A 19,389-nucleotide genomic window follows, 5' to 3' on the forward strand; every position below is an offset into this window, starting at 1 on the left:
GACAAATGTCACAAGGAAGCAACCTATGTGCCAAAGGAGATGGAGTAGCCTACAGATTCTTCATCTGTAGAATCACATGGATTTCAAAGTGGAAACAGGAGGCTTACAGATTGGGGAAGGAAAGAAATGAGTGTTAATGAACAAACAGCAATGTACAAGGTGGCCCCAATAAATATTTGTGGGATTGACAAATAATTTCTAGCATTAATGGTATTTGTGACCAAATGCAATCTCTCTGGTACAAGTATGAAAGAGTGGATGACACTATAAGACTAGAGGCAAGGAAAAATGGTAAGGAGGATATTGCCATAGAAGTGATGTCCAGAAGAAGAAAGAGTGAGTGAGCGATTGATTATAACACGTTTGAGCTTTTATTTCTTTCATGATGTAACTTAAAAGCTCTGGGGTGTGATATTTCTCCCTAATAATTTTGAAATTTCCCATATCCTCAACTCTCCCTCCAGATCAACCATTTCTATCCATCCTCTGGCTACCATTTTTCTTATAAAAGCAATTCCCTCCAAAGTCACCAACAATCTTCAGTTTGCCAAATCCGGTGGGCATTTCACAGACCTGTTGTAACCGCACTGCCTGCTCTACCTGAAAGTCGCCAAAAGCACTCAAACTCTGTGTACCCTGGAAGTCTGAAGCACCACACTCTTTGAATTCTTATAACTTTTCTTTTTGTTTTCATTCTAGTTTCTGTGTCCTGCCCCAGAGCCTTAATTATGAGTGTTTTCAGAGACCTCTCCTTGTCTTCCTGCTTTTCTGACTATAGACCAGCACTGTCTGCCAAAGCAGCCACCGGCACATGTGGCTTTTGAGCACCTGAAATGTGCTAGTCCAAGCTGAGATGTGCTCTTAGTGGAAAATACACTCCAAATTTCAAAGACTTAGTAAAAAAAAAAAAAAGAAAGAAAGTGAAGTATCTCATTAATTCCTTATATTGAATACATATTGTGTTCATGTCTTGTATATATAGGGTTAAACAAAATGTATTATCAAAATTAATTTCAACTGTTCCTCTTTAGATTTTTAGTATCATGGGTTCTTTCTTACCCTTTTTTAATATCAAAAAATATGTTACATATGTGGCGGGCATTATATTTCTACTGGACAGTGCTGCTCTAGACACTCTCCCTGGTGACCTCATTCAGTATCATAAATTCTCTCAAAACTCTGTGAATCTAATCTCCCTTCTCCCTGACCTTCACATTCATATATTCACCTTCTGGGTTGGCATTTCCATATGGATAATAGGTAATAACAGCAGACATTTATTTATGGCTTTCTATATGCCAGGCACTATTCTAAATATTTTACATGTGTTAACTCATTTATAATCCACAAAAAACTTTATGAGGTGGGTATGAATAGTACTCTCTAGTTCAGTGGTTCTCAACCTTCCTAATGCCACGACCCTTTAATACAGTTCCTCATGTTGTGGTGACCCCCAATTTCATTGTTACAAATTGAACATAATTAAAGCATAGTGATTAATCACAAAAACAGTATGTAATTATATATGTGTTTTCCAATGGCCTTAGGCAACCCCAGTGAAAGGGTCGTTCGACCCCCAAAGGCAGAGGTCCTCAAACTTTTTAAACAGGGGGCCAGTTCACTGTCCCTCAGACCGTTGGAGGGCTGGACTATAGTTTTTAAAAAAACTATGAACAAATTCCTATACACACAGCGGCGGCAAAAACACCCAGCGGGCCAGATACATGTTTTCGGCGGGCCGCATGTGGCCCGCAGGCTGTAGTTTGAGGACCCCTGCCCAAAGGGGTGGCGACCCACAGGTTGAGAACCACTGCTCTAGTTTATAGATGAGGAAACTGAAGCACAGAGAAGAAGTGCATCCGTCTCACATCTGGTCAATGGTAAATCCCAGGTGAAAATACGGGCAATTCTGCCTCTGAATCCATTTTATCCCTAAACATTATGCTATATATCCTCCAGAAATCCGTCACGAATCTCAAACTCCACCTGTTTACACCAGTGGGCCTCCTTACCCTCTGCTTCTGCTCCCACTTGTCCTTGTCCAACAAGTGATCTCAGCAGATCAGAAGAAGAGCCCACAATGAGTGTTCAGCTCTCTTCCTTCACCTCCCTGTAGGAATGCAACAAACTGGCTGCCTCCATTATTCCTTACCGAGGTTGCAGTGGTCAGCCCTCTGTCTCCAGGTTCCAGTAGCCTTTCCCTTTAGGTCTTGGGTTGATCACAGCATTTCTTCTCTCACTCCACTATTATTCGTCTCAAGGGGCTGCCTTATTCCTCATGGTTTCTTTATACCTTGCCCACATCCTTGTCAAAAACTTAGTAGCTAAACTCTCCTCAAATTGCCCCACCTGAGTGTGATTCCTGTTTCTTGTGGGGACCCTGAATAAGACATACATATTCCTTTCTCTGTGCTTATTAAATCAGCTCATGAGACTATAAATACCGAGTCACCTAAGCTAAACCTGGGAGTCATGCTCCATATTACCCTACCCTTGCCCTCTCCCCAGTTCCCACATAGACCCTTTACGGATTCTGGCTCATTTTGCCTTCTAACCATTCTGTCTTCTTTAGGCCTTCGCCATCTCTGCCTACATTGTGTACCAATCCCCAGTGAGTCCTACTCAAACCCATCCTCAGTAACACGCCGAAATGCACTAACATGAAAATCTCAGCAGGACTCTCTCTTGTTTAAAACCCTTCCACACCTCCATGCCACCAACAAGCCCTGCCTCCTCTCTAAGAGCACGTCCCCTCACTCTCTGCCTTAGAATGTATGCTCCAAAAGCAGACTGTTTGTGGCTCCAAGCTCACACCACCACCATGTTGTTTCTCTCCTGTGTGTCTTCACACTTGGCTTCTACTCAGCACCTCCACCACCACCCCTGCTGCCGGCCTTTCCAACTCCTAGTCATTCTACACCACTCTGTTTAGGAAGATCACTGAAGTCTTCCAAAGAGCATCCCTCACACACACATTCACACAGCTTATTCTGATGAAGGTTCCTTCTCAGTGCCGTGTGCATGCCTCTTGATTATATTTACCACACTGTCTTTTCACTATGTCTTTGTATGTCATTGTCCTTTGAAAGGTGTCAGAATATGCCACCCCAAAATACACTACCTTGGCATAAGGATTTTTTTGAGCTAAAAAAAATAAAGAAGAAAAAAAAAGGTTAAAAAACAACAGGTGCAAGAAAGGCACTCTGACCTACCCCTTTCTTCCTGAAAGCAGGAGATAAAACTCCCACGTGAAAGATGCCCTCCCTATTCCAAGAGGAAACATTCTAATCACTAGAGATGGGAGTTGAGGCAGAGAGAATTCTGCACAAACAGACCTTATTAAAATAACTCTTATCTCCCTTTAGTCTCCCCATATATTTTCGTAACTTGTCCACTATTGCCTCTCCTTGTTCAACCTAATATATAGGCACTTAGGTTTTGTCACTATTTTAGGTGTCCATTTTCTTACGAGAGTTCCCATGTCACATAAAACTTACATTAAATAAGTTTATATGCTTTTCTCTTGTTAATCTGTCTTTTGTTAGAGAGCCCTAGCCGAGAACTTAATATAGGTAGAGAAGACATTTTTCCTTCTCTATACCCCCATTCACCTTCCCATTCTCGAAGTAGGCCCAGTACCCAGCACCTCGTACATGCCAAAAAAATGAATATCTAGGATAAACATTATATCCAACCACAAAAAGTGAAGTTATTAACTAAGGCATATACTTTTTACAATGTAAATCCAGATTCAACTTCTACCACAATTTTATGGCAAGTATAGGAAATTGTGTTTTTTTAATCTAATTTCTTTTGTATTAGAGATTCAACCTCAATTTTTGTTGAGTACTTCAAGCCAGTGTCTCTATCCTGGATATAGAGAACTAAAATCTACCCTTTAAGATAATTAATATTTTTCCTCTACCAGGGGAACGTCCAGCCCACGAAATCATTTGGTCTGGCCCTGCCAAGGCAATAGAGGCAAATTCAGTAAATGTCTGACCAAATATAGCAGGCTAATTGTTAAGTTGATAATTTTGTATAGCCCTCAAATAATGCTATAAATATCCAAATGGCCCTTGCAAGAAAAAGGTTCCCTACCCCTGCATCTTTTTCCCTAAATGGTGTTTTCTATAAGTGATCCCTTCGCTTTTTATAAAGTGTGTACTTTTTGTATGTAGCTAATCCTCCCGCCATTTTCTGTTCCCTAGTTCTAAAATGTACCCCTTTATTTCGTCACTAAATTTGAAAGCATGTGTGCTTGCTCTGCTGCTTATTTTACTGACGGTATCTCATACTTTCAAAGGCAGCTTCTGCTTTCCAAGATGACATTTAACAAGCAAACTTGCCCATCCATCCTGGTGCAAAGGAAGGCATCATTCCTCTCGGTGACAGCTTTATAGCATTCCTTCTCTCCACTTCTTCCACCCAAGAACCCACCCAAGGGAAACTGATCACTCCATTTAAAAGCCCTAAACCACATCGCTTATTTATTTTTCAGGGTTCCACCATGCATCTCTGTTTCTGCATTTTCAAGCTATGGCTTATTTAACTTGTTTATTTTTTTTTAAATACCCCTTCATCTATTTTAAGGGCCCTGAGTAAAAATCTACATGGAAGCTGAGAAGGGAGAAGAAATAGTGCAAAGAATTATATTACTTATATTACTTGACAATCATTAAAATTTTATCAGAAAGGGAATCTTTTAAATTTTCCTCTAAAATATAATTATTCTAACTATTTTTCCAGAAAAATCTCTATAAAAAGATTGCCATTTTTTAACATTAAAAAAAAAATCTACAGTTCCACATAGAAGACATGTACTACTCTTGTGTTTTCACCCTTCCCCTACCTCTCTCCTTAACTCTCTAGTTTGTGAATGAATAAAGTGTGTCAAGAAACAGAGACAAACCCCCCAAACAAGTGCTTTATTCCATGTCTTACCCTGACCTTTCAGTCTCCTTTTGGGTCAGATTCTAGCAATGATAGCTACCAAGATCATAGGTCAAATATATTCTTTCTTTGAGAAAAACAAAACAAAACATCATGATATCGTTAGTTTACCTTATTACATTTACATTTGAAAATATTTCATATGATTGTTGATGTAAATAAAACACTTGAGTGGTTTTATACAAGGAAATAGCTTATAGCATCTTTGCACCTAGGTTCCTATGTTTTGTCTCTTGGTCCAGAGACAAAAGGCCTTGAGTGAATCGGATAGACAAAGCCTCGGTGTCCTTCCATGAGCTCCTTAGCCAGGCGTCACTGAGAGGGCCGACTATGTGCTCACCAAGAATATTGATCCCCTGGCTACACCAAGGCAAGTAAGTTCGTTACTGATGCATTCTTGGGGCTGCAATGAAAGGCGGGGCAGGATTCATGAGCTATGACCTGAGCCGTCTCCTAGGAGTCCGCACCTAAAAGGGCCCTGCATGTCCATTTATGCTCTGCTGTTGCTGTCTTGAAATTCTTAGTAGTTTTTTTTAACAAGCGGCCCTAGTTTTTATTTTGCACGGGGCCCTGCAAATTATACAGCTAGACTTGCTGGGAGGTAGGAACTAACAAGCACAATATGGGAGGGGGGGGGGGCATACTTAATCCTCTATACTACATTCTTTTTCAATAGAAAAAGAATCAAGCCAACTACATTAAAGAAAGCAAAAAGATTACTTTTCCTCACATTGGTTATTTTCCTCACCTAGATCATTTTATATGAAGATAAATATAGAACTTTTTTTTTAACTATAGATCATGGGACCTTCCAGATTCCATTTAAATACAATATACATTTAAGTCACTATAGAAACTTCTGGGAAACCACTGCAAAGATTGCTATCTTTTGAGTACTTAAATTTTAGTAAAGACTTAAATTTTAGGAAAGACTGTCTTCAAATTTGATATTGATTAATTCATTGATTTGGAAGTGAGAAATGTGATGGTTTTTATCCCTGCTCCACTCTGGGAGGCAGTAGAACATAGAGTGAAAATCAAGGGCTTGAGGAAAGATGGATTTTAATCTCAGCTGAATCCCAGGGTGCAGCCCTTCACGACTCCGTTTCCTAAACCTCAGTTTCCTCAACTGTAAAACTAGTTGACTAACAGTCCTCTCACATGGTTACTATGAGGATTACCAAGATTATTCCATGAAAAATATCTGACAAAGTGCCGCATTTCAATCAGCTGCTATTGCTATCATTGTTGTAATTATTATCCTCTCTTCTTCTCTAATGGAAGGCCTGTCTAAAAAGACCCACTCTTTCTGGGAGTTTGAACAAAGTATTTGACATTTTGGTTCTATGATATCCTTATCTGTGAAATGGTTGTTAACCTAGCCTAGCACCTGGCAGGGAACAGGCACTCAGTAAACAATACCATCTAAGTTGGGGTTCAGGATTGAACAAGACTTTGGGAATATGTGACACACATCAGGAAATATACATGCTATTCCCCTGAAGTAGCTCTTATCTCTTAATTTAGTATGAACTGTATTTGAAAAAAAAAAAGTTTTATCCTCACCAGAGGAAATTTTTTAGAGAGAGAGGAAGGGAGAGAAAGAGAGAAACATCGATCAGTTGCCTCCCTTATTCGCCACAACTGGAGATGGAACCTGAGCTCTGAGGAAGAATCGAACCCAAAACATTTCTAGTACACAGGACAATGCTCCAACCAACTGAGCCACCTGGCCAAGGCTGTATTTGAAATTATTTTTAAAAGATTAATTTTCTGACAGGTGTGAGATGATAACGCATTGTCGTTTTGATTTGCATCTCTCGTATAATTAGTGACTTTGAGCAGGTTTTCATATGTCTTTCGGCCTTCTGTATGTCCTCTTTCGAAAAGTGTCTATCTAAGTCCATTGCCCATTTTTTTATTGGATTGTTTATCTTCCTTTTGTTAAGTTTCATGAGATCCCTGTAAATGTTGGAAATTAAACCCTTATCGGTGGTATCATTGCTAAATATGTTCTCCCATGTAGTGGGTCTTCTTCTTGTTTTGTTGATGGTTTCCTTTGCTGTGCAAAAGCTTTTTATTTTGATGTAGTCCCATTTGTTTATTTTCTCTTTAGTTTCCATTGCCCTAGGAGCATTATCAGAGAAGAAATTTCTTCGGCATATGTTTGCGATTTCACTGCCTGTGGATTCCTCTAGTATTTTTATGGTTTCCCGTCTTACGTTTAAGTCTTTTATCCATTTTGAGTTTATTTTTGTGTATGGTGTGAGTTGGTGATCTAGTTTCATCCTTTTGCATGTATCTGTCCAATTTTCCCAACACCATTTATTGAAAAGACTGTCTTGACTCCATTGTATGCTCTTGCCTCCTTTGTCGAATATTAATTGGGCATAGTGGTTTGGGTCGATTTCTGGGGTCTCTATTCTATTCCATTGATCTATATGTCTGTTCTTGTGCCAGTACCAAGCTGTTTTAAGAACAGTGGCTTTGTAATACAGTTTGATATCTGGTATTGAGATCCCACCTACTTTGTTCTTTCTCAGGATTGCTGCAGCTATTCGGGGTCTTTTTTTATTCCAGATGAATTTTTGGAACGTTCGTTCTAGATTTGTGAAATATGCCGTTATCATCTCACACCTGTCAGAATGGCTATCATCAACAAATCAACAAACAACAAGTGTTGGAGAGGATGTGGAGAAAAAGGAACCCTTCTGCACTGTTGGTGGGAATGCAGATTGGTGCAGCCACTGTGGAGAACAGTATGGAGCTACCTCAGAAGACTAAAAATGGAACTCCCATTTGACCCAGTGATCCCACTACTAGGAATATATCCCAAGAAACCAGAAACGCCAATTAGAAAGGATATATGCACCCCTATGTTCATAGCAGCACAATTCACCATAGCTAAGATTTGGAAACAGCCTAAGTGCCCATCAGCAGATGAGTGGATTAGAAAACTGTGGTACATATACACAATGGAATACTATGCTGCGGTAAAAAAAAAGGAACTCTTGCCTTTTGCAACAGCATGGATGGAACTGGAGAGCATTATGCTAAGTGAAATAAGCCAGTCAGAGAAAGATAAATACCACATGATCTCACTCATTTGTGGATTATAGAGAACAACATAGATTGATGAAAAGGGACAGACCCAAAGACTGAGAAACAGCGATCAGGCTATCAATCCCCAGAAGGAAAGTAGGGGAGGGAGGGGGTAAGGGGAAGAGATCAACAGAAGGACTTGTATACATGTATATAAGCCAAACCAATGGACATGGACAACGGGGGGATGGGAGCATGAGTTTGTGTGTGTGTGGGGGGGGGGGTTGGGGGTTAATGGGGGGGGATGAGGACACATTTGTAATACCTTAACTAATAATAATAAAAAAAATATGATAAAAAAAAAGATTAATTTTCCTGACCAAAGCCTATAGTTTTTTCAATTCTTAAAGCAGGTTTATGCATTATCTCATCAGATGAGGTCACACAGCTGGTAATGACAGAGTCTGGAATCCTGCTCTCAATTTTGTGATGTTTCTTCTTTATCATCTATTTATTCTATCAAAAATGTGGAGACACATTATAGTGCTCTCTTCAGGAAAGTTTCTTGTGCAAGATTACTTAAATAGGTAAAAGCACTCAATAGTTAAGAGTTATTCAGTGCTTGGGAACAAAGCTGCCCTGTTCCCTAACCTGGCATCCATGTGTCATACAAAGATTGTCAAATTGGATAGCACAGATCCAGCTTGGGTATACAGAGGGCCATACTGAAAGTCAGTTGGGAATTGCTAAAGATCAATTCACTCACATTTCAGTCCTAAAATCAGCCCCGAATTTATGCAGTGGTGTCTGTTTAAATACCTAATTTCTGAATAGCCTTATTATCAAGCCCTAAATAAAAGTATCCCATCCCCACAATAAAAATCTTGTATTCTTGTAAACTGTTCTCCATGGTAGACAGGACTAGGGAGAAATTTGTCTAATCTCTCAGACGCTCTGTCTTCTGGTTCCAGTCTCACTACGTTTGGCTCAGTCCTCTACTTGATATGGAACCTGTGCTCCGTCCAATCTCACCTTGTTTAGGTTCAGTGACCTTGGGGCCAGTCAGACAAGGCCTGGGACCTCTCAGAGAGCTGCTGTCCTTTAGATGTTTACTCTTTCCTGTGGATAATGGTCTACTCACCTCATACCCTTCCTGCCCCCGACAGGGCCCACTTGGAAGGGATCATACTCCAAGACAACACTTTACATTATTTTCTTGGTGGTTGGCTTGCTGGCAAAAATTAACTCCTCCCTTCCAGTCACTAGATTATGAGAAATGGAAGAGTGAGTTCTTCACAGATTTAGTCATAGCTCCTCTTTTTTTGCATTGCCAAGCATTGGCATATTTGTATAACGGCGATAAACATAAAGCAATCATGTGAAAAACATGGCTACATAGATTATAAAAACCTTCGGATTTAATCTTTTAATTAAGTGTCGTCTCTACAAAGTTCCACATGGGAATTTTTTAAAAATTTAGTTATGAAAATAGAATTTTGACCTCCCCTGGTAAAACAGAGCGAGAAAGACCTTCTACTTTCCCTTTTTCCTTGTTGGCAGCCAGCTCAGAGATGCTGTAAGGGAAGCAACTCTTGTGGGGAGCACATTTGCCTCCTCCTCCTTTTCTTTGTTTCAGTTTTCCATTTTATTATTTTTTGTAATGGTTCAGGTAATTTTTTGAAAACAGGAGGGTAAAAAGAAACCATTACATATACCTATGTAATGAAGACTTAGAGTTTTCCAAGAGCTTTCACCTACACCAGAAAATGAAGGGTCCCGTATATTTTGCAAATGCACTTGGGGAATAAACAGGCAGGCCAAGCCTTCCTCATCCTCAAATCCATGACCTGGAGTTGTGGTTCTCAAGCTCCAGGGAGCATCAGATTAGCCTGGAGGGCATGTTAAAACCAGACGGCGAGGCCCCACACCCAGAATTTTGACTCAGTAGGACTGGGGTGGGGTCTGGATACCTGCATTTCTAACAAGTTCCCAGGTAATACTTATGCTGCTGATCAGGGACCAAAATTTGAGCACTGTTGACCTGGAGGAACTGGTCTTATCAGAGAGATATCAAAGTAAGCAGATACTGATAAAAGGTCTACTTAAACACATAGACAAAGTATAGGAGAATAGAAGGTAGGGACCAAGGACTAACACAGATATCAGGGAAAGTAAAGGTCAAAGAGGATGGGGGAAGCTGCCCACAAAGGCTTTGGAAGAAGGGAGCGAGACTTGACCTCAGCCTGAGATGAAAACCAGGTGGGGAAGGCAGGTCAGGTAGGGGGCTAGGTTTGAACAAAGTCAGGAAGCAGAGCCGAAACCGGTTTGGCTCAGTGGATAGAGCGTCGGCCTGCGGACTGAAGGGTCCCAGGTTCGATTCCAGTCAAGGGCATGTGCCTGGGTTGTGGGCATATCCCCAGTGGGGGATGTGCAGGAGGCAGCTGATCGATGTTTCTCTCTCATCGATATTTCTGGCTCTCTATCTCTCTCCCTTCCTCTCTGTAAAAGGTCAATGAAATGTATTAAAAAAAAAAAAACAAAAAACGTCAGGAAGCAGAAAAGTTTACAGTAAATGGAGTCCACGGAATGCACCATCCAAAGAGCTAAGTCAACATTTGTTGAATAAATGCACAAGGAAGAAACTGATTGGTGGGAGCAACAATTCCTTCCAAGAAACAATGAGGATATTAAATTCCAACAAGGAAGGACAGTTTTGAAAGTGAAATCAATGGGTTCAATTTTAGTTTTCTAAGAAATTAGAATTCATTAAAGTTTTGGGGCAGAGTACTCACTTGAGTCAGTAGCATTTTTGTATAGCTTTATATAATGATGTGATGTTATTGATTTCTTGTGGTGTACTACCCATAAAATCAATAAAAGGAGGAGACATTTCAAAGGAGGCATTAAAGGAATTGGTCATAGACTGGTGTTTAGGGAGGAAAAGAGAAAGCTGGTATAAGTCTGTAATGGCAAGCCAGAGTGGAAAAGAGAATCGCTTACATAAGGAAATGTGGAGTAGGAGATAGGTCTTGGAGAAGAAAGAATGAGTTTTGTTTTAAAGCAAGACTTCAGGGTGGAGGTGTCCAGCAAGCACTAAAGTTGCCCGCGTTAGCTTGGCCAGAAGATAGGGTTGGAAGTGTGCAGGCATTCTCCTGGAGGTGACAATCTAGTCATGATGAAAGTGACAGTAAGTCTCATGCCAGGCTTTCCTTCCTGTCCCTCATGTGTCTCCTGCGAACACGGACAGCTCTGGCAGGTTGTAGCTGAAAGCCTTTCCCCCAGGCCATGTCCTGGGCTGTCTGGAAGATGCACGTTGGTTGCACAGAACCACCCTTACGATCAGGCTCGCTCTAACCTGGGTCCAGAGGCCAGAGTGCTTCCACAGCCTCCTCAGGGCCCTAGACCTTAGCAACCCAATTCTATGGCAACCCTGCTGGACTCCAGCTGGCAGCAGCGGAGATGGCAACAGCAAAGCCCTCTGTCACCACACCCTGGGGACAAGGCCTGCCAAGAGGGGGAAGGGTCAGGCCGAGCTGGAGTCCAGGCGGGCAACCAGCTCCCATTAGATTTTATGTACAGTTGGAGAAGATACTGCACTAGCAACCAAGGCCGGCAGGAATGTCAAGGCCAGGGAAGATTGTGACGGTATTGAGGATAGCTCAGGGATAAGAAGCCAGAGGGACCTTTCTGTAAGGAGAAAAGATAGGAAGGCATCCAGGGCAGATGGGAATGGATCGTTCTTTCATGTATAGAGACAAGGTGGGAGAAAGAGGAGCATAAGGACTAGAAATAGTTTGGTGTTATTTTTTAAAATATATTTTTATTGATTTCAGAGAAGAAGGGAGAGGGAGAGATAAGAAACATCAATGATGAGATAGAATCATTGATCTGCTGACTCCTGTATGCCCCACACTGGGGATCGAGCCCACAACCCAGGCATGTGCCCTGAACCTTCTTTCCTCAATACTCAACTACTGAGCTACATCGGCTGGACTATAAGCAGTTTTTTGAGGATAGCATGGTTTGGCAAACTGGAAGCTCTAAGTAAAAGCCTAGGGGTTTAGTCATCAGAACAAGAGGACTGAGATTGTGCAAAGTGACTAGGAGTAAATTAGAATAAAATAGGGTCCTTAGAAGATGTACAAAGTAAAACAAAAGAAAAATGAGTATTCCTTCATATCTTTATTTTACTTGTTTATTTTTGTTCATCCTCATGCGAGGACATTTTTTTCCATTGCTTTTTGGTGAGAGTGGAAGGGAGGGAGAGAGGGAGAGAGAGACACATGCACAGGGGGTGCTTCCCACACATGCCCCAACCAGAGCCAGGGATTGAACCTGCAACCCAGGTATGTGCCCTTGATCAGGAATTGAACCCACAACCCTTCAGTGGGAGGACCAATGCTCCAATCATTGAGCCCCACTGGCCAGGGCTCTTTTATATCTTTAAACAGGAGGTGATTTAGTACATCTAAATGTGTGACAGATTACCACAAACATTCCTGTGTGCTACTGAAACAGAATCAGCACAATATATTTAATTACAGGGTGGCAAAAAAGTAGGTTTACAGTTGTTCATATGAAAAATAATACAGTCCTAGCCAGTTTGGCTCAGTGTATAGAGCATTGGCCTGAGGACTGAAGGGTCCCAGGTTCAATTCTGGCCAAGGGCACATGCCCAGGTTGCGGGTTTGATCCCCAGTAGGGGGCATGCAGGAGACAGCCAATCAATGATTCTCTCTCCTTCTCCCTCCCTCTCTGAAATCAATAAAAATATTTTTAAACATAAGACAATACTTAATAAATAATAATACATGAATAGACTGTTTCAAGTACTCACAACTGTAAACCTACTTTTGCCCCACTCTGTAGATACATTTACACACCACACCTATTGTGTAAACAACTTCCCAGTGTTCCCAAGGCTCAGCCAGTTTGCAGACCTGATACAGAGGATACTCATCAAGTACCTGGGTTCAGGGAGCAATTTCGTCTCCAGCAGAGAAACGCTGGAGGAAAACAGGAAAGTAGAACCATGAGAGTTTGTGGGAGCAAGGTTAGAAAATGGAAAGCAGCATTTTGAGAATTTATCAAGTTCAAAGTTTGGGGACCTGGAAAGCTGCCAGGAAGCCCTGATCATTGAGTCCTGAGGTAATTGAGCAATAGGATTTGGACAAAACAAAATTTGCAAATGGCAGGAGAATAGAGAACCAGTTTGCTAATTTCACCAATGTTTCTGTGGAAAGTTACAGGGGGAATTTAAACTCTAAAAAGTTAAACATTTTGTCCAGATTTCTAAACCAATGCTATATTCTTTCTGTGGCACAGAATTTCTTGGGTTCTGGTCTATGTTCCTTCAAACCAGGTTCTCTCAGGAGAACCTTTAACTCCAGTTCTACAGCTTATGGGGATGAAAGAACATCAAGATGATTGTAAGGCAGGAACGATGCTTTCTTTCTTTGTTTTAAATATATTTTTATTGATTTCAGAGTGGAAGCGAGAGTGAGAGAAACATCAATGAGAGATAATCATTAACTGGCTGCTTCCTGCATGCCCCCTACTGGTGATCAAGCCCGAAACCTGGCTTTTTGCCTTGACTGGGAATCAAACCAATGGAATGGTGACACTCAACCACTGAGCCACGCTGGTGGGGCCATCATGCTTTCTTTCATGACAAAAGGATACTGTACTTTTCCCACTGAAATGAAAGTACAGATTAAACAAATGCATGGGTTACAGTATTGTTTTTCTTCTGTAGTAGGAAGTATGGGAAAAGCAAAAGCAGACTTTGAACTCTCACCATGTTCCGTGAAGACATTACTTTAGAGTGAGAATGAGTCAGCCAGAGAGAGGTCATTCTTAGCTTTTCCTGAAGCTCTGTTTTCTCAAGCATACTCCCAAAATATTAGACCCTGAAAAAAAAGGGTCTGTGATGTCCAAAGTAAACCAGCCAGAGGCAAAGTAGCACTCAAATGTCTTTTTAATCACTACTACTTTTCCTCCTACTTCTCAGCATGTAAACCTAACTGCCAACCCACTAGGTGGTTGTGACAAGCAACTCAATAACTTCAATAAACATAAGGACATCAACATCACCAACGTATTAAAATAGGTGACTGTTGCCCAAAGGAAAACAGTACCACAATGAAATTCTGAAAATAATACCCTTTTCATTTCTTTCAGTTTATTTTCAGAACATACATATGTGTGTAAATTTATGTGTGTGTATGGTAACACACATACACACAAACTTTTTTTAAGTTCTTTTTTATGAAACTGGTGATCTACAAAAAAAGTGCTACTTCCAAAGCTCAGAGGCAGTGGCAGCATCTGGGAGGAAGAGAGAGAATCTTCGTCAGGTTTGGGTGTGACCTTGGGTCTCTGTGATCTCTCGGGACCAGAACAAAGGTGTGTGAAGGGCCAGGCGGCCTTGGTCATGCTGGCAGTTGAAGTTCAGCATGCTCTGTTTTCATCCTTCTTGGACAAGACAACGGTGCCAGGTGTGATTCTTTGGTTCTCTGCCCAGGTTTGTAGGGATTGCGAGTGGTGCCAGTCACATTCAGTCCAGGCCAGAAAGAGCATCCTGATCGTCGGCATATTGTACCGAGTCAGAGGAGGCCCCCGCCAGGCACAGAACTTGAGAGACAGAGAGTTCCAGGCACTGTTTTAGGAATAAAGTAGAATAAACTCAGAATCCAAAGGAAAAAGTCTTCCTGATGCTTAACCCAGGCAAAAAATAAAACTAATTTTTACACTCGAATTGCACGTGTGTTTTTCATAGTGATAAATCCCAAGCATATTCTTTGCCCGTCCCTTTGTGCACTGGTAGCCTTAACACAGGAAACTGGATTGTTTAATTGATCTTATGACATCTTGAAATACTATCATTTCCTTAAAGGAAAAAAAAATAAAATAAAAGGAAACTGACGTTCTGCAGACCATCCCATCACTAGCAATGTGGACATTGAAAAAAAATAGAAGGATCCTTCCTAAAATGGGTACTTGTTCATTCAAGAACGTTTCTCCTCTTTCAAGTTTTTGGGCAATTAAAGAGGAAAAAAAGCAATAACCCATATTAAAATGATTACGTGCAAGGATGTTTGCTATTACAGAGACAATGCTTCGGAACTGAATAAATGTAAAAGTGAAACTTCTACTCATTGTAAAAGAGCTTCATTTTGAAAATTTATTCTGCAAATAAACTTCTCAAAATATATTCTTTAAGTCCTCAAGAATGTATGACTATGGGAAAAAATAATTATCTTTTCAACTTGAGAGAAGGAAAATGGTTGGAACAGTTTAGGCAATGGCTATCCAATAATAAAAAAATGTTTCTTGGACCACAATTTATTCTCCAAACCTTCAAAAGCCTATCATTTATCATTAATTTTGAAATAAAACAGGAAATACCTGTACTAAGAGAACCTTTGAAAACAAGCAGAATAATTGGCAAGGAATATTTTGGGAGGCACTGACAATAATGTAATGCCTGGATTAGGCTTTCAAAAAAACATGAAATTGTAGCTGGGAGGCATATGTAGCTAAAGATGCAGCATTCCAGTGCTGAGCATTATAAGTCAGTTCTCTTGATATTCTGACATATTATTTAACACAAAGCACATGGAAGCTGTTCCCAGAACCCAACTGCAGAGTTCTTACGTGAATCGAAGTTTTACTGCTGTAGTAGAGCTCATGGATAAAAATGGCATAGAAATACTCGAGTGCGGTTGAGCCAAGCAGTTTTGAGAATGAGGAAAAACTTTTAAGAGCTTTATGTCTTTATGTACATGTGTGTTTGTATGTGATTGTATGTATGTATATGCATATGCATGTATGTAATCCCAGGCTGCTTCATTCAAAAAAGGACTCAGAGATGTCTCCACTTATTTAGCATTATTCTCCAACTAGAGGCCCAGTGCATGCATTTGTGCACAGGTGCAGTCTGGCCAGTCTGCCCCAATCAGCCCCCATAGGGGCGGGCCAGCCAGAGGGAGGGGACATGGAAGGTTGGCCGGCTGGCGCCCCCCACTCTGGTCGAACTCCCAGTTGAGGGGACAATTTGCATATTAGCCTTTTATTACATAGGATTGCTAACATCCATCCTTGGAATGTAAAAATGTGTAGGATTATCGCTGTGATAGCCATCTAAGCTGGTTGGGGCTAGGGAAATGAGAGCCAGGACAGAGAGCCCAAAGTGTAGCAAGCTGGCACATGGATAGTGAGGCAGAGAATGGAGAAGTAGGAGCTGACTACTATCTATATAATAATAAAAGCGTAATATGCAAATCAACCAAACCACCAAACAGCAGAATGACCATCCAGACGACCATACTATGACACGCGCTGGCGCCAGGCCAGCCAAGGCAGGTGCAATGCAATTGGTTGGGGGACTCCACCATCTCCCCACGATCACCTTACAGAGGGAAGCCCAGGCCACCCTATGCGTGGTGATTGATGGTGGAGCCCTGGCCAGTTGGGTGGGGCCTCCCTCTGCTGGGCGATCGATCACGAAGCCCCATGATCGATCACCCCAAAGAAGGAGGCCCAGGAGACCTGGCCGGTGGTGCTGCAGTGGTTGGGTGGGGCCTCCCTCTGTGGAGCCATCCATCGCGGAGCCCCACAGTCGGTCACCCACAGAGGGAGGCCCTGGCCACTCAGCTGGCGGCGCTGCAGCAGGTGGGTGAGGGCTCCCTCTGCAGGGCGATCAATCTGGGGGCCCAGTGATCAATTGTCCCACATAGGGAGGACCAGGCCACCAGCCAGTGACACTGTGGTGGGTATGCAGGGCCGACCAGCAATCACCCCACAGAGGGAGGCCCAGGCCAGCCAAGCGATCACACTCCATGACTGTCGCCTGCAGAGGGAGGAGACTGGTGGGGGGGGGGGGCGGAGGGGAGCAGTGCCACACAGATGGCAAGCAGTGGCAGCAGCCAGGAGTGGGCCCTGATAGGCCCTGATAGCTGGCCAGGCTCAAGGACCCTACCTGAGGGGTCCTTGATTGTGAGACCCCTCAAGTAGGGTCCTGCCGGGGTCCAGCCCCAGCGGGTCCAGGGGTCCCCAAAGGTGTGGACGGAGTCGGCGAAGAAGGAATGACATGGAGACAGCGTTCAGTTGATCAGCAGCCTATCCAGGATCTCTAGCCAGGATCTCCAGCCAAGCTCTGGTCTGGATCTCCAGAGAGGTTCTGCTTCGGATCTCCAGCCAGGTTCAGTCACCAGGTTCTAGTCAGGTTCTCTTGCCATGTTCTATAGTCAGGTTCAGTCCAGGATCTATTGCCATGTTCTCTCCAGCGAAGTTCTTCTGTCTCCAGGCTCCGTGTAGGTTCTGTCTTCTGAATTCTGTCTCCTGAGTTCTGTGTCTTGCTGTCTAGTTACATTTGTATTTATACCAGTTGATTCAATCCTATCAATCTCTATTACAAAGGTTAGGGCATTTCTTATCTCCATTCCAGGGAGTAAAGATTATGTAGCTTAAGCATGATTGTTCGTAGTTAAAGTGATTAATTACCCGCCTGGCACTTAGTTGAGGGGTTTTATTCCCTCCCTAACTTCAGGGGAAAATCCCTACCTGGGGATTCAACCTTTCTTGGAGAGGTGACCTTGGTTAAAACACAGCGCCAAGAAGGTGAGCAAACATATTAAGAACTGTATGCCATATATGCCAGGTCCCTTGAAACAGCAAGGATGGACCGGCTCCCGGCAGGGTCCCGGTTGAGGGACACTTCCCCTGTGCACGAATTTCATGCACCAGGCCTCTAGTCTATATATATAAATGCCTAAGTGACCCTTATGACCGAATGACTAGAACGACCAGAATGACCAACCAGTCGCTATGACACACACTGTCCACCAGGGGGCAGACGCTCAATGCAGGAGCTGCCCCCTGGTGGTCACTGCGCTCCGACAGCCAACCTCCCGCGGCCAGCCAGCAGTGGCAGCATCTGATGTCCGTTCCTTCCGCGCCTGACCTGGTGACCATCGCCTCCTCCCCCGACCCTGTTGGGGTCTTCAGCCCTGGACGGAGAACTGGGGCTGGGTGGAGGTGGACACGGCCCCTTTCCTGGGAGGCCAAGAGCCGGCTCCCTCCTTGGGGCCCGGCAGCCAACCTTCAGCACCCTGTCCCTCCCCGTGGCCGGCAGGCCCTGACTGGCTAGCAGACCCTCCCTCTGTTTCTCCCCCAGGCCTGCAGGCCCCAATCGGCCTGGCCTTGATAGTCCCTGATCGCCGGCCAGGCCTAGGAACTCCCCGCCATGCATGAATTCATGCCCTCGGCCTCTAGTGCTTAATAAAATTGTAAATCATTAGGGGGCTGACACTGAGTAAGTACAAGCAGAAGAAATTGGGCAAGGTAGTAGAAGGATGGATCCCAGGCAGAGAAGTTTAGTTTTAGTTGTTCACACTTCTGTAATAACTATTCTCATCATCTTCCCAAGTCTATGGCCAAGTCTGCTACAAATACACCCAGAGGAATAGAGAATGTTTTATACAGCGATGCTCACTGAGTCTTCAGTGTGGTTCTAGCCACATTGCTTTACCATGGATGTAAGTGAGGTGAACTAGGCCAGTGGTCAGCAAACCGCAGCTCCCAAGCCACATGCAGCTCTTTGGCCCCTTGAGTGTGGCTCTTCCACAAAATACCACATGCGGGCGCGCAAGTACAGTGCCATTGAAACTTCGTGGCCCATGCGCAGAAGTCGGTTTTCGGCCTGGGCGAGTCTATTTTGAAGAAGTGGTGTTAGAAGAAGTGGGGGGTGTCCATCGGTCGGGCGATGGGAGACAAGGCGCAGGCGGGCCGCGGGATACGCAGTGCGGGGGAGGTACACTGTTTTGAGGTACGTTCGCTGAGGTCGACCCCTTCCAACTCTCCCATCCACACTCATCTTGTATACTTGTTTCAGATAGACGAGTGTGGATGGGAGAGTTGGAAGGGGTCGACCTCAGCGAACGTACCTCAATCAGATTGAGGACGTTTTTAGCAAAGGCCAGCTTAGGAGTACCCTAATAAAGTTAATAACAATGTACCTACCTATATAGTTTAAGTTTAACAAATTTGGCTCTCAAAAGAAATTTCAATCGTTGTACTGTTGATATTTGGCTCTGTTGACTAATGAGTTTGCCGACCACTGAACTAGGCCAAGCAGTTTTCAGTTTAGTTCTACTTTGTTCCTGGTGCACAGCTATAGCTACAGAATGCTTCATCCAATTGGCAGGGTCTGTGTCAGTTCTTGCCCAGGTATTTGCAATAAGTACCCAGAAGAAGTCTACTCTTTCCTTCCTAGAAGCCAATAAAGTTTTACCCAACTTCATGCTTGTGGCTCTCACTTTTGAGTATGTGTAGAAATCATTTTCTACTGACAGAAATCCCCAAGCCAGCACCTGGTCTTTCCATAGCAGTATC

The sequence above is a fragment of the Myotis daubentonii genome, chromosome 11 (genome assembly GCF_963259705.1).
Source record: "Myotis daubentonii chromosome 11, mMyoDau2.1, whole genome shotgun sequence".
Lineage (NCBI taxonomy): Eukaryota > Metazoa > Chordata > Mammalia > Chiroptera > Vespertilionidae > Myotis > Myotis daubentonii.